Raw genomic sequence first — 13,679 nt, 5'->3', positions numbered from 1 at the left:
AGGTCAGGAAGCAACAGTTAGAACTGGACATGGAACAACAGACTGGTTCACATAGGAAAAGGAGTATGTCAAGGCTGTATATTGTCACCCTGCTTATTTAACTTCTATGCAGAGTACATCATGAGAAACGCTGGACTGGAAGAAGCACAGGCCAGAATCAAAACTGCCAGGAGAGATATTAATAACTTCAGATATGCAGATGACACCACCCTTATGGCAGAAAGTGAAGAGGAACTAAAAAGCCTCTTGATGAAAGTGAAAGAGGAGAGTGAAAAAGTCGGTTAAAGCTCCACATTCAGAAGACTAAGGTCATGGAATCTGGTCCCATCACTTCATGGGAAATAGATGGGGAAACAGTGGAAATAGTGTCAGACTTTATTTTTGGGGGCTCCAAAATCACTGCAGATGGTGATTGCAGCCATGAAATTAAAAGACACTTACACCTTGGAAGGAGAGTTATGACCAACCTAGATAGCATATTCAAAAGCAGAGACATTACTTTGCCAACAAAGGTCCATCTAGTCAAGGCTATGGTTTTTCCAGTAGTCATGTATGGATGTGAGAGTTGGACTGTGAAGAAAGCTGAGCACCAAAGAATTGATGCTTTTGAACTGTGGTGTTGAAGAAGACTCTTGAGAGTCCCTTGGACTGCAAGGAGATCCAACCAGTCCATTCTAAAGGATATCAGTCCTGGGTGTTCTTTGGAAGGAATGATGCTAAAGCTGAAACTTTAGTACTTTGGCCACCTCATGCAAAGTGTTGACTCATTGGACAAGACTCTGATGCTGAGGGGAATTGGAGGCAGGAGGAAAAGGGGATAACAGAGGATGAGATGGTTGGATAGCATCATCGATTCAATGGACATGAGTTTGAGTGAACTCCATGAGTTGGTGATACACAGGGAGGCCTGGCATGCTGCAATTCATGGAGTCGCAAAGAGTTGGACATGACTGAGTGACTGAACTGAACTGATGTAGAGAATCATGTCATCTGCAAACAGTGAGACTTTTACTTCTTCTTTCCCAATCTGGATTCCTTTTATTTCTTTTTCTGCTCTGATTGCTGTGGCCAAAACTTCCAGAACTATGTGGAATAGTAGTGGTGAGAATGGGCACCCTTGTCTTGTTCCTGACTTTAAGCGAATTGCTTTCAATTTTTCTCCATTGAAGATAATGTTTGCTGAGAGTTTGTCATATATGGCTCTTGATCCCACTTCCTACTGATCTTTCTACCACCTTGCCCCTTCAAGTTGATACCTGGAATCAACTTCAAGGCATTCTCCAGGTACTCATCTTCAGTGATGGGATTCCCATCTAACTCCAGCTCCAGCATGCAATCCCGCACATTCCAGATTAAGTCTGAAAAGAAACTCTCAAATTCAGTTGAGTCTGCTACTTTGTCAGAGCTGGGAGGTGATTTGGTTCTGATCAGTTCTGTTAATTCAGTCACATATCTGGGATCTTAACTTAGGAATAAATGGCACTCTCCAACACAATTTCCAGATCTCACCCCAAAAACCAGCTTTACGAATATTCCCTTTTGCCCCATTTTACTATCTCATCTGCCAACAGAATGGAGTCATGGAAAAGAAGAAACATTGTCAGTTGCTATTCTTATGAAGTCAATGAAATCTACTCGTTCAGTTCTGGAAGGATACTGCAGCTGTTCCAGGGCCTGGTGGTTGATGGTGTTCATCCTGTTGAACAAAGCTGCTGCTCAGGAGCATGGCCAGGGCAAAGATGCATGAGTCATTCTTGGAGTTCCCCTAGAAACTACGTTACAGCATGAGGATGCTACTCCTTATGCTCTCATTCAGTTGTTCATTTACTATAACAGCTGTACTGTAACTCAATAGTGAAACAAATAGCAAATTTTCCAGATAATGCTAAATGCAAACCTTTCTGGTGAAGATATTGACCCCTCTAAGCACTTGAGTATGATTAGCTGCCAACAGAAATGAATGATACCCTATATGTACTTAAAATATTTAGTACAGTGCCTGGAACATAGAAGTTGTGGGACAGTGAGTGGGTGTTGGTTGCCTTTCCAACGTTTTCTTAATATATCATGGTGTATATTAAGAACACAAGTGATATTCAGTTAAATTAATCAACTACTAACTGTGCATCTAACTAACAGGAGACACTTATTTGTTTGCTTGGATATAAAATTTCATATTATACTCCTTGCCTTAGAAAGAGGGCATTGAAGAGGTGCAGGTATACCTGGAAACATAATCTTATTGGAGACGTTTACATACATCCAAGATGATAAGCTGCCAAGCATGGAATCAAGTGTTATATTATAAATGGCAAAGGTAAGTAAGTAAATGTTAGTTGCTTAGTCGTGTTTGACTCTATGTGACCCCATGGACTGTAGCCTGTGAGGCTTCTCTGTCCATGGAATTCTCCAGGCAAGAATATTGGAGTGGGTAGCCATTCTCTTCTCCAGGGAATCTTCTGGACCCAGGGATTGAACCTGGGTCTCCTGCATTGCAGGCAGATTCTTTACTGTCTGAGATACCAGGAAAACCCATATGCCCAAACCAGAAAAAATACTCTGTGCATTCAGAGCAGTAGTGCTTATGTCTGACTGTAATATGATGGTATTAAGAAATAAATAGCTGGAATTTAAAGAATTGACAGAAGATGGATTTGTGGAGTTATAGAAATCATGCAGGTGGAAGGACCCACAGAAGCCAGTCATAATTGCCAGAAAGTGTGCTCAGGTAAAGGTATTACACGATTATTTTATTTGACTGAAGTAGTGATTATCTACGTGGTAGTAGATGATGAGGCTGAAGACAAAATTCAGGGCAAGGTAGGAGTGACTTCAGAATAGAATGTGTGTGTATACAAACACACACACACACACACACACACACACACACACACACACGGTATCAGGGCTTCCCTCGTAACTCAGTCTGTAAAGAATCTGCCTGCAATGCAGGAGACCCAGTTTCTTTTCCTGGGTCAGGAAGATTCCCTGGAGAACGACATGGCACCCTACTCCAGTATTCTTGCCTGGAGAATCCCATGGACAGAGGAGCCTGGAAGGCTACAGTCCATGGGGTTGCAAGAGTTGGACACGACTTAGTGGCTAAATCATCATATATATTACCAAGATACTTTATACCAATATGAGCAGCAAGTAGTTCTGCTATCAGTGTGCAGTTCAGTATGCTTTGGTTCTTTGAAAAATGCAGTTAGATAAAAAGAAGAAGATCATGAAAATTACGGTCTATTACGAATCAGTAGACCAACTTGGGTTGACACTAATGTGATTATTGAATACATTAAATCTGGATTTTTAAATTTAGAATTTATGTACCAACTTTTATAAATTCTGAATTTATGTACCAGCTTTTATCTACAATGATGAAGGCCAAAGATTCAATGCTATTGTTTCTTATATAGATGCAGATCACTATAAATAAGTAGAAAAGTTTGATTACAACTAACATTGTAAAGACAAAGTTTCTAAAATTATCCCATTTACAAAGTTCTTGGTTAAAGTAGCTCATGCTTCTAGATAAGTCAGTGACGAATTCATCTTCAGAACCTAAAATGTTCCTGAGATAGCTGAAACTTTTCTGGAGATTTGAAAAATACATTATTCAGAGAAATCCTATGTTAATGGTTCTTACCTACACCAACATCAACTCAACTCCACACACTTCAACGACTAGATCCCATTGATTGAATGGGTTATAGCTTTCATAATGAAGTTTTCAGGAACCTGAACAACTGGGATAGATTCTCACATTCTTTTCCTCTTGGTTCCCTGTACTGATAACACTGAATATTTTTCTCCCCAACTCAGCTCTGGGTCTTTAACTCACTGAGATATCTGTTACATTTCATCCCGAGGATTCAGATGCCCAATAAGTATTTATTAACTTGTATGGACTTCCCTGATAGCTCAGTTGCTAAAGAATCCACCTGCAATGCAAGAGACCCCGGTTTGATTTCTGGGTCAGAAAGATCCTCTGGAGAAGGGATAGGCTACCCACTCCAGTATTCTTGGGCTTCCCATGTGGATCAGCTGGTAAAGAATCTGCCTGAAATGCCGGAGACCTGGGTTGGATCTCTGGGTTGGGAAGATCCAGATTCCCTGGAGGAGGGAAAGGCTACCCACTTCAGTATTCTGGCCTGGAGAATTCCATGGACAGTACAGCCCAGGCATAATTAGTAAGCGTGGTGGGTTCCACGCTTCAGATGGAGACTCAGCTGGAAGTTAAGGGGAAGAATGACATGGGGAGACCAAGCATTGGTGAACAAGGCCCGTAGCTTTATTTTTAACAGGGGCTTTTATACCCTAAGTTACACATAGAGGATAATAGGGGATGCAAAGTCAGCAGTTTTTGATCCTTATCAAATACCAGGGTTTCTTTCCTGCAAATTTATCGTATACAAATAGTGTAGGTGATTTACATCATCTTCTGGCCAGAAGGCCTATTAACATTTTATGACTCTTGACAAAGACTTATCAACAAAGACTTATTTTCTCTAAGAGTAATTATTTTAAGGTTTGGCGCCATCTTCCGAAGATAAAATTGCATTCCTATAGGGCGGATGTGTAATGGGTTTACAACAAAGGAAAGAATTTATTACCTTAAGGGTCTAAAGTTACTAACACCAAAGCCACTACTTATTTTTTCTACATACCAACTGTATTAATTAATACACATTCAAGGATACAATTCAGGGGATGTGGAAACTTGGCAACAAGCATTGGCTCATCAATGAAATCCTTTACTAGTTTATTCTGACAGTTTCTAACTCTCTGAGAGGTTCTAAGCTATTTGAATATCTTAAGCTTCCTGTGCCTCTCGAGGCTGGAAGACTGTAAACAATCATATGCATAGCTGTAGGAGTCCGGGTAAACTTGTCAGGTGAGTTAGAGAGCCATCTGAGGGGTTTGGATTTAAACACTCCTAATTGCCCAGGAACTTTATTAATTGGAGCTGTAAGTTAACTCTTTGACAGAGAGAGCGAGATGGTGGTGGGGGACAGCCCCCAGTAAAGTCAGAGGTGAGAGCACAAAGCAATAAAGTAGGCAGACTCTGGTTTTTGGGGGGTAGATGCTCGAGAATATTCGGGGGGACTCCTGAGGCTCGATCCCGCCTTTGCGTATGCCGAGCGTCCTTCCTCATGACCTTTGTCACGAGTGGAATGCCTCACCGGCTCCAGGCACTGAGGTATATATTTTATCAAAGAATTAATTCAAGGAAAGAGAATTTGGCCTCATCATTCATAATAGGATTTGCAGTTTATAGGAACATGTCCTAAAAATTGAATTGAGGTGGGAAATTGAAATGTAAGTGGAGTCTCAAGAGTAAAGAAGATTCCCTGCCTTACCGTCTCCACATTGCCCAGACCCTCAGTGTCCAGAAGGACCAGGGTGTGGTTCTCCTCGGAGGGATGGTGCACACACAACATCCAGATGCCTCTGGTTTCCCACCTCACTGTGGAGCCCAGAGGGAAACGTGCACAGAAAGACTAGAATGCAACACACAGTAAGAGCAATAGACCAGACTGCCCATGGGTTGCTTTGGGTGAACTTGTGTGCAGATGAATGCCTGCCTGGGAGGAAGATACTTCCATTTTAACAAGGACAGAAAATTCAACCTCTATACATATTCAGAACCTTCTCAAGCAACACTTTGTTTCCCCTATTCACCTCCTACCATTAATGGCTCTAACTGTGTCACATTCTAGAAATAATGCAAACTGTATTAAACTTTCTATATTTATCTGACATGGAAGATCCCCCATATCCTTCATCCTTTCTGATGGATATTTACCAGTGAGAAGTACCAGCAGGAGACTAGAAGTCAGGCTCCTATTCCCCTTGCTTCCACCCTCATCAACCACGGTGCCCCAGTGTCTCTTTCCTCTGCCTTGGTCACATCTTTCATTTAGCACCATCCATTTTCTCTGATCTTTGATAATTCTGGAATTCACACATTGCTTGCCTTTTCACTCTACACGAGTTATAAAAGCTACCTGGTCATTGTTCCTGCCACCTTCTGACTGCTCCATATCCTTCATTCAATCCCTCTGCCTGTGCCCTTGAACTTGTCCCCCCCACCCCCGCCTTTAAATGTCTTCAGTTACCCTTTAAGTGGATTATCTGTGTACTTCCAACACCTGGACTATACATCAGCTTTTGTCAGATATTTTTCCTCCCCTTCCTCTCTGTATTTTCCTCATTTCTCTTCTTCTCTTCAAAAAAGGATGAATTCTTTGTTCATTGACTGAGGTGGGCATGTAACAGCAGGAAATTCAACAAGACCTGTGAGAATCGCTTGCCCTTCTTTCTAAAGGTTTAAACCCACAGTGGAGAGGAGGTGAGGTATATGTTGAAGAAGCTGCAGGCAATGCATCTTATCCATACTCCAAGATTTTGACTGTCTGCCATAGGCAATGCTCCCTTCAACTGAGAATAGAAATGGATATGATCAAATACCTAGGGGAGCATGGTTCAGCATGCTCAGGCCAATCAGCTGCCATGTCCTGTGTGTTCTGTTTAGTATGGGTATAACATCTGAGATGATCTGTACCCCTCTACATCTTGATGGCATTTGACTTCTTGCTGATTAATACAGAGCAACCTGAGCTCCCAGTTTCACCAAGGAGAAAAGACAAAGTGTTACTAGAGTTCACCACTGTCAGGTATTTGAGATAAAGAGCAGATAAAGAAGTCATCACAAGGAGACAGAGAGAGCAGTGACCTGGTCCTGATTGTCCACCTAACCCTAAATGGGCACAAGTTTAGTGTTTGGTTTTTGTTCTTCCTGTGATATGACTGGGGTTCAGTTCAGTTCAGTTCAGTCGCTCGGTCGTGTCCAACTCTTTGCGACCCTATCGACTGTAGCAGGCCAGGCCTTCCTGTCCAACCTGAACTCCCGTAGTTTACTCAAACTCATGTTCATTGAGTCGGTGATGCCATCCTCATCTCATCCCCTTCTTCTCCTGCCTTCAATCTTTCCCAGCATCGGGGTCTTTTCAAATGAGTCCATTCTTCGCATCAGGTGGCCAAATTACTGGAGTTTCAGCTTCAGCATCAGTCCTTCCAATGAATATTCAGGACTGATTTCCTTTAGAATGGACTGGTTGGATCTCCTTGCAGTCCAAGGGACTCTCAAGAGTCTTCTCCAACACCACAGTTCAAAAGCATCAGTCTTTCTGCACTCAGCTTTCTTTATAGTCCAACTCTCACATCCATACATGACTACTGGAAAAACCATAGCTTTGACTAGACAGACCTTTGTTGTCAAAGTAATATCTCTGCTTTTTAAAATGCTGTCTAGGTTGGTCATAACTTTTCTCCCAAGCAGTAAGCGCCTTTCATTTTCATGGCTGCAGTCACCATCTGTAGTGATTTCAGAGCCCCCCAAAATCAAGTCTGTCACTGTTTCCACTGTTTCCCCATCTATTTGTCATGAAGTGATGGAACTAGATACCATGATCTTAGTTCTCTGAATGTTGAGTTTTAAGCCAACTTTTTCACTCTTCTCTTTCACTTTCATCAAGGGACTCTTTAGTTCTTTGCTTTCTGCCATAAGGGTAGTGTCATCTGCATATATGAGGTTATTGATATTTCTCCCAGCAATCTTGATTCCAGCTTGTGCTTCATCTAGCCCAGTGTTTCTCATGATGTACTCTATATATAAGTTAAATAAGTAGGGCGACAATATACAGCCTTGATGTACTCCTTTCCCAATCTGGAACCAGTCTGTTGTTCCATATCTAGTTCTAACTGTTGCTTCCTGACCTGCATACAGATTTCTCAAGAGGCAGGACAGGTGGTCTGGTATTTCCATCTCTTTTACAATTTTCCAGTTTGTTGTGATCCACACAGTCAAAGGCTTTGGCATAGTCAATAAAGCAGAAATAGATGTTTTTCTGGCACCCTGTTGCTTTTTCAATAATCCAATGAATGTTGGCAATTTGATCTCTGGTTCCTCTGCCTTTTCTAAATCCAACTTGAACATCTGAAAGTTCACGTTTCACGTATTGTTGAAGCATGGCTTGGAGAATTTTGAGCACTACTTTACTAGTGTGTGAGATGAGTGCAATTGAGCGGTAGTTTACAGCATTCTTTGGCATTGCCTTTCTTTGGGATTTGGATGAAAACTGACCTTTTCCAGTCCTGTGGACACTGCTGAGTTTTCCAAATTTGATGGCATATTGAGTGCAGCACTTTCACAGCATCATCTTTCAGGATTTGGAATAGCTCAACTGGAATTCCATCACCTCCACTAGCTTTGTTCATAGTGATTCTTCCTAAGGCCCACTGGATTTTGCATTCCAGGACGTCTGGCTCTAGGTGAGTGACCACAACATCATGGTTATTTTTTGTATAGTTCTTTTGTGTATTCTTGCCACCTCTTCTTAATATCTTCTGCTTCTGTTAGGTCCATACCATTTCTGTCCTTTATCAAGCCCATCTTTGCATGAAATGTTCCCTTGGTAACTCTAATTTTCTTGAAGAGATCTCTAGTCTTTCCCATTCTGTTGTTTTCCTCTATTTCTTTGCACTGATCACTGAGGAAGGCTTTCTTATCTCTCCTTAGTATTCTTTGGAACTCTCTATTCAGATGCCTGTATCTTTCCTTTTCTCCTTTGCTTTTCACTTCTCATCTTTTCACAGCTATTTGTAAGGCCTCCTCAGAGAGCCATTTTGCTCTTTTGCATTTCTTTTCCATGCGGATGGTCTTGATCCCTGTCTCCTGTATAATGTCATGAACCTCCACCCATAGTTCATCAGGCACTCTGTCTATCAGATCTAGTCCCTTAAATCTATTTCTCACTTCCACTGTATAATCATAAGGGATTTGATTTAGGTCACACCTGAAAGGTCTAGTGGTTTTCCCTACTTTCTTCAATTTAAGTCTGAATTTGGCAATAAGGAGTTCATGATCGGAGCCACAGACAGCTCCCGTTCCTGTTTTTGCTGACTGTATAGAGCTTCTCCATCTTTGGCTGCAAAGAATATAATCCATCTGATTTCGGTTTTGACCATCTGGTGATGTCCATGTGTAGAGTCTTCTCTTGTGTTGTTGGAAGAGGGTGTTTGCTATGACCAGTGCATACTCTTGGCAAAACTCTATTAGCCTTTGCCCTGCTTAATTCTGTATTCCAAGGCCAAATTTGCCTGTTACTCCAGGTGTTTCTTGACTTCCTCTTTTGCATTCCAGTCCCCTGTAATGAAAAGAACATCTTTTTTTGGGTATTAGTTCTAAAAGGCCTTGTAGGTCTTCATAGAACCGTTCAACTTCAGCTTCTTCAGCATTACTGATTGGGGCATAGGCTTGGATTACATGATATTGAATGGTTTGCCTTGGAAACAAACAGAGATCATTCTGTCGTTTTTGAGATTGCATCCAAGTACTGCATTTCGGACTCTTTTGGTGACCATGATGGCTACTCCATTTCTTCTAAAGCATTCTTGCCTACAATAGTAGATATAATGGTCATCTGAGTTAAATTCACCCATTCCAGTCCATTTTAGTTTGCTGATTCCTATAATGTTGACATTCACTCTTGCCATCTCTTGTTTGACCACTTCCAATTTGCCTTGATTCATGGACCTAACATTCCAGGTTCCTATACAATATTGCTCTTTACAGCATTGGACCTAGCTTCTATCACCAGTAACATCCACAACTGGGTATTGTTTTTGCTTTGGTTCCATCCCTTCATTCTTTCTGGGGTTATTTCTCCACTGATCTCCAGTAGTATATTGGGCACCTACCGCCCTGTGGAGTTCCTCTTTCACTATTCTATCATTTTGCCTTTTCATACTGTTGATGGGGTTCTCAAGGCAAGAATACTGAAGTGGTTTGCCATTCCCTTCTCCAATGGACCACATTCTGTCAGACCTCTCCAGGGCATGGCTTGGTTTCATTGAGTTAGACAAGGCTGTAGTCCATGTGATTAGATTGACTAGTTTTCTGTGATTATGGTTTCAATGTGTCTGCCCTCTGATGCCCTCTTCCAACACCTACCTTCTTACTTGGGTTTCTCTTACCTTGGGCATAGGGTATCTCTTCACGGCAGTTCCAGCAAAGCGCAGCCGCTTCTCCTTACCTTGGATGAGGGGTATCTCCTTACCTCCGCCCCTCCTGACCTTGAATGTGGAATAACTCCTCTCGGCCCCCCTGTGCCCACACAGCCACCACTCCTTGGATGCTTCTCAAACCTTTAATCCCTTCTAAACTGACCTACTAATTAACTAAGCTTGACAAAGGAAAGTGTTCTCCCTTGATTGGTGGTCAAGAGTTCTTATAAAAGGAAAACAGATATTAAATGTTTTGTGTGGTGCCAATGGAAGATTGCAAAGCAAAAATGAGAGAAGAGAAAAGCAGAATAAAGAGAGTGGGAGAGACTTACAGGCACAGCAATAGAGCAAGAGTCCTTGGAGAGACAGTGATATAATCCTATGGATCTTCAGAACTGGACTGAGGTTCTAGCCCCTAATTGTGATGAGCCACTAAGCCACAGAGGAAGACGTTAGGAAAGAAATGGTGAGTGGCTTTCTTAGACAGAAATGCTGAAGGAGATATAAGCAGATTGTCCTAAAAATCAGTAAGAAGAAGAGAAGTATCCTGCTAGGAAAATATCAACTTATTGAATTAGCAAATGCAAATAGTAAATAAATATATGATAAGGTACTCAAATTTATTTGCAATGAAGCAAATAACATGCAACTATACAAACACTAGATGAGCAAAAAAGATTAGTGCTTTTCCCTAATTTTTGTGAAGCTATGGAGAATTCTCAGCTTATGCTAATAAGCACATAGAATGAATATAAGCTTAAAACATTGTATTATATCATCTAGAGGGGTTTAAAACATATGTATTCCTAGACCCAGCAAGCCCATTCCTGGGCATATGCCACAAGGGTAGGTAGTGTACATGTACACAAAGATATAGATATAAGAATGTTCATAATTCATGGCAGCACTGTTCATAAAAGATAAAAACTACAAATAACACCAATTTTCATCAACAAGTGGATAAATTGTGCTGTCCATAATCTGTAGCATATTGAAAAGGAATGAAAATAATTTACAGCTACATTTGTCAAACTGGATGAGCCCTATAAACTTCTGTAGAATATGAAGCTAGATACCAATGAATATCACAATGTAATGCCCTATACTAAGTTTAAGCCCCTTTTTATAATTCTATACAAAGATTGAAAAACTATGTCTAAATAGGAATGGTGGAAAAGTGCACCATGAAAATCAAAACACTAATGAGTTCTAACAAGAGTGTGAGACAGTGTGATTTGGGGTTTTATATGTTGGTGATGTTTTATTTCTTGAAATAGGCAGTGATTAAACAGCTAATCACTTTACATACATCAGCTTTATTATGTCTATGTATATACATATATGGGCCTCCCCAGTGGTTCAGTGGTAAAAAATCTGCATGCAGTGCATGAATTACAGGAGACTCGAATTCAGTCCCTATGTTAGGAAGATCCCCTGGAGGAGGAAATGGCAACCCATTCCAGTATTCTTGCCAGAAATATCACATGGACAGAGGAACCTGGCAGTCTACAGTCCAAAGCATCACAAACAGTCAGACACATCTGCTTCACTGAGCATGAGCAAGAGAACATATACACTTGTATACGTATGTGTTCTAATTCTACATACAAGAAAACACTAGAGATAGATTAGGGGCATGATTTATCAAAGTTAAAAAAAAGGATGGCTGTCCCATTGAGATATAAGATGCAGGAATTTTGCTATCTGTTCTTCCTTCCATTCCTCTTTAAAAAGTGCATTTAAAATACTTTATATCATTTATTTATATAGTTTTCATTGAATCATTGATTCACAATGTTGTGTTTGTGTCAGGTGTACAGGAAGTGATTCGGGGAGAGAGAGGGAGAGAATGTGCATAACAATATCTAATATATAGACAAATAATTGTTTTTAAGATTCTTTTCCATTATATGTTATTTCTTTCTAAAAAGAGGAAGCAGGGCATGTTAAACAACATTTGTGTGACCTGGAAATGACCCTGTGGTTTAGGGCAAAAGTGATGAAGGAAAAACAAAGGCAGTAATCGTTCAAGATGAGCCCCAGAGGAGATTGTAGCAGATGGGGTCAAGATTAAAGAGGTAGATGTTTTGATGAGATTGGGAACTCTAGATTACTGCACAGAGAGTGAACATTGTGGAGAGATGGCTTTGGAGTTATAAATTTGGTGGTGAGAATTAGAAGTTTTCTTCAGTGTGGGGGTTAGACTCTTCCTTAACATGACCCTAGAGGAGGTGGATCAGCAGCCTGCATTATCACTGCTTCCAAGCAAATGTCCTGAACAACACTCACTGTGGTTCTGTCCTGCCAGGCGGTTCATCAGGTAGGACTTTGTGGTCCGATAGAGCCCTGCAATGGCCACTACCACCGCAGGCTGAGATATCTGCTCAAGAATCTTCAGTGCTCTGGGATTTACTGACAACGGACATTTCTGGTTTTCCACCAGACAGAAGGGGTCCATTACAATGGATCCAGATGCCACTGGAAGCTGTAACCCAGAGGAACAACTCAGTAAAACACAAGATCCGGAAGTCATCTCTCATGGTGCACATCAGCCTTCTGCTTGTAGAAACTGTACATCAATTCTCTATTCTTTGTATGTTTCTGAAAGGTAAGTATTCAGCCTAGTGTGCTAAGGCCTGTACAGGTAAATTATACACATTACCTCATGGATCCTTAATGAACCCTAAAGCAACCTGTCCATGGGAGGCATGCAGTGAATAGAATGAGAACACAAAGCACTGATGATGGAGCCTTGAGAACACAAGCATTTGAGGGATATTAGGGGCAGATGGGACATGAAGGGGATGAGGAGTTACCAGACACCATCTCTGGAGTTCCCGAACGATTTGGTCACTCAGTAATTGCACAAATATTTATTGAGAACCTACCTTGTGCTGGAGACTGTCCTAGGCACTCAGAAGCAAACAGTGAACAAAATGGAGACAAATCTCTGCCTTGTGAAGCTCTCTTCTAGTGGAAGAGACAGATAATATAGGATGTGAAAAAACTAAATACACATATGTTTATTAGATAATGATAAATGCTAAGAAAGAAGTGAGCAGGGAATGGTGTTTAGTATATTGGGGGTTGAATTTACATAGTGTTTAATCTGGGAAGAACTTGTGGACGTAGCAAAAATGAATGTGAGCAGTATTCTCAGTGAGAACAGATGCAGGGAACCGGTGGGAGCAGGAACAGGCTGGAGGAGAAGTGACTGTGAGAGAAAGAAATTGAGATAAAGATAGCCATTCTCTTTCAAACATAACAGGACCAGAGCAGTGTAAAGTACCTAACAAAGTTATACATGTAAAAATTATTTTATCATCTGAAATTATAAGACATTTAAAAAAATTATTTGAACTGAGAGGGAAGAGAGGCAAGCAACGTGTATTCTAAGGTCTACCTAGATATGTCAGAGTCTCCCATCTGGGCCAAGCTCTCCTATGAATTTTTTCATAAACGTGATTGGGTGTTTCATGATCTCAAAAGACAGACAGCAGTCAGAGACCTTTAATCATAATTTTGTTTTCTGAAAGACAATACTAAAGATAAGACCACCACATGTTATCATACTTAAGTAACTGTGTGATGACTGGGAAGATTAATTT

General features: G+C 40.9%; 1 pseudogene; it reads right to left on the bottom strand.

The window, feature by feature from the left end:
• Positions 1–12,995, bottom strand: part of LOC132344967 (guanylate-binding protein 4-like) — a 28,119-nt pseudogene extending 15,124 nt beyond the window's left edge.
• Positions 12,996–13,679: the final 684 nt, after the last annotated feature.

The sequence above is a fragment of the Bos taurus genome, chromosome 3 (genome assembly GCF_002263795.3).
Source record: "Bos taurus isolate L1 Dominette 01449 registration number 42190680 breed Hereford chromosome 3, ARS-UCD2.0, whole genome shotgun sequence".
NCBI classification, from domain to species: domain Eukaryota; kingdom Metazoa; phylum Chordata; class Mammalia; order Artiodactyla; family Bovidae; genus Bos; species Bos taurus.
The sequence above is the reverse complement of the archived record's forward strand: the minus strand, read 5'-3'. Positions and strand labels throughout refer to the sequence as shown.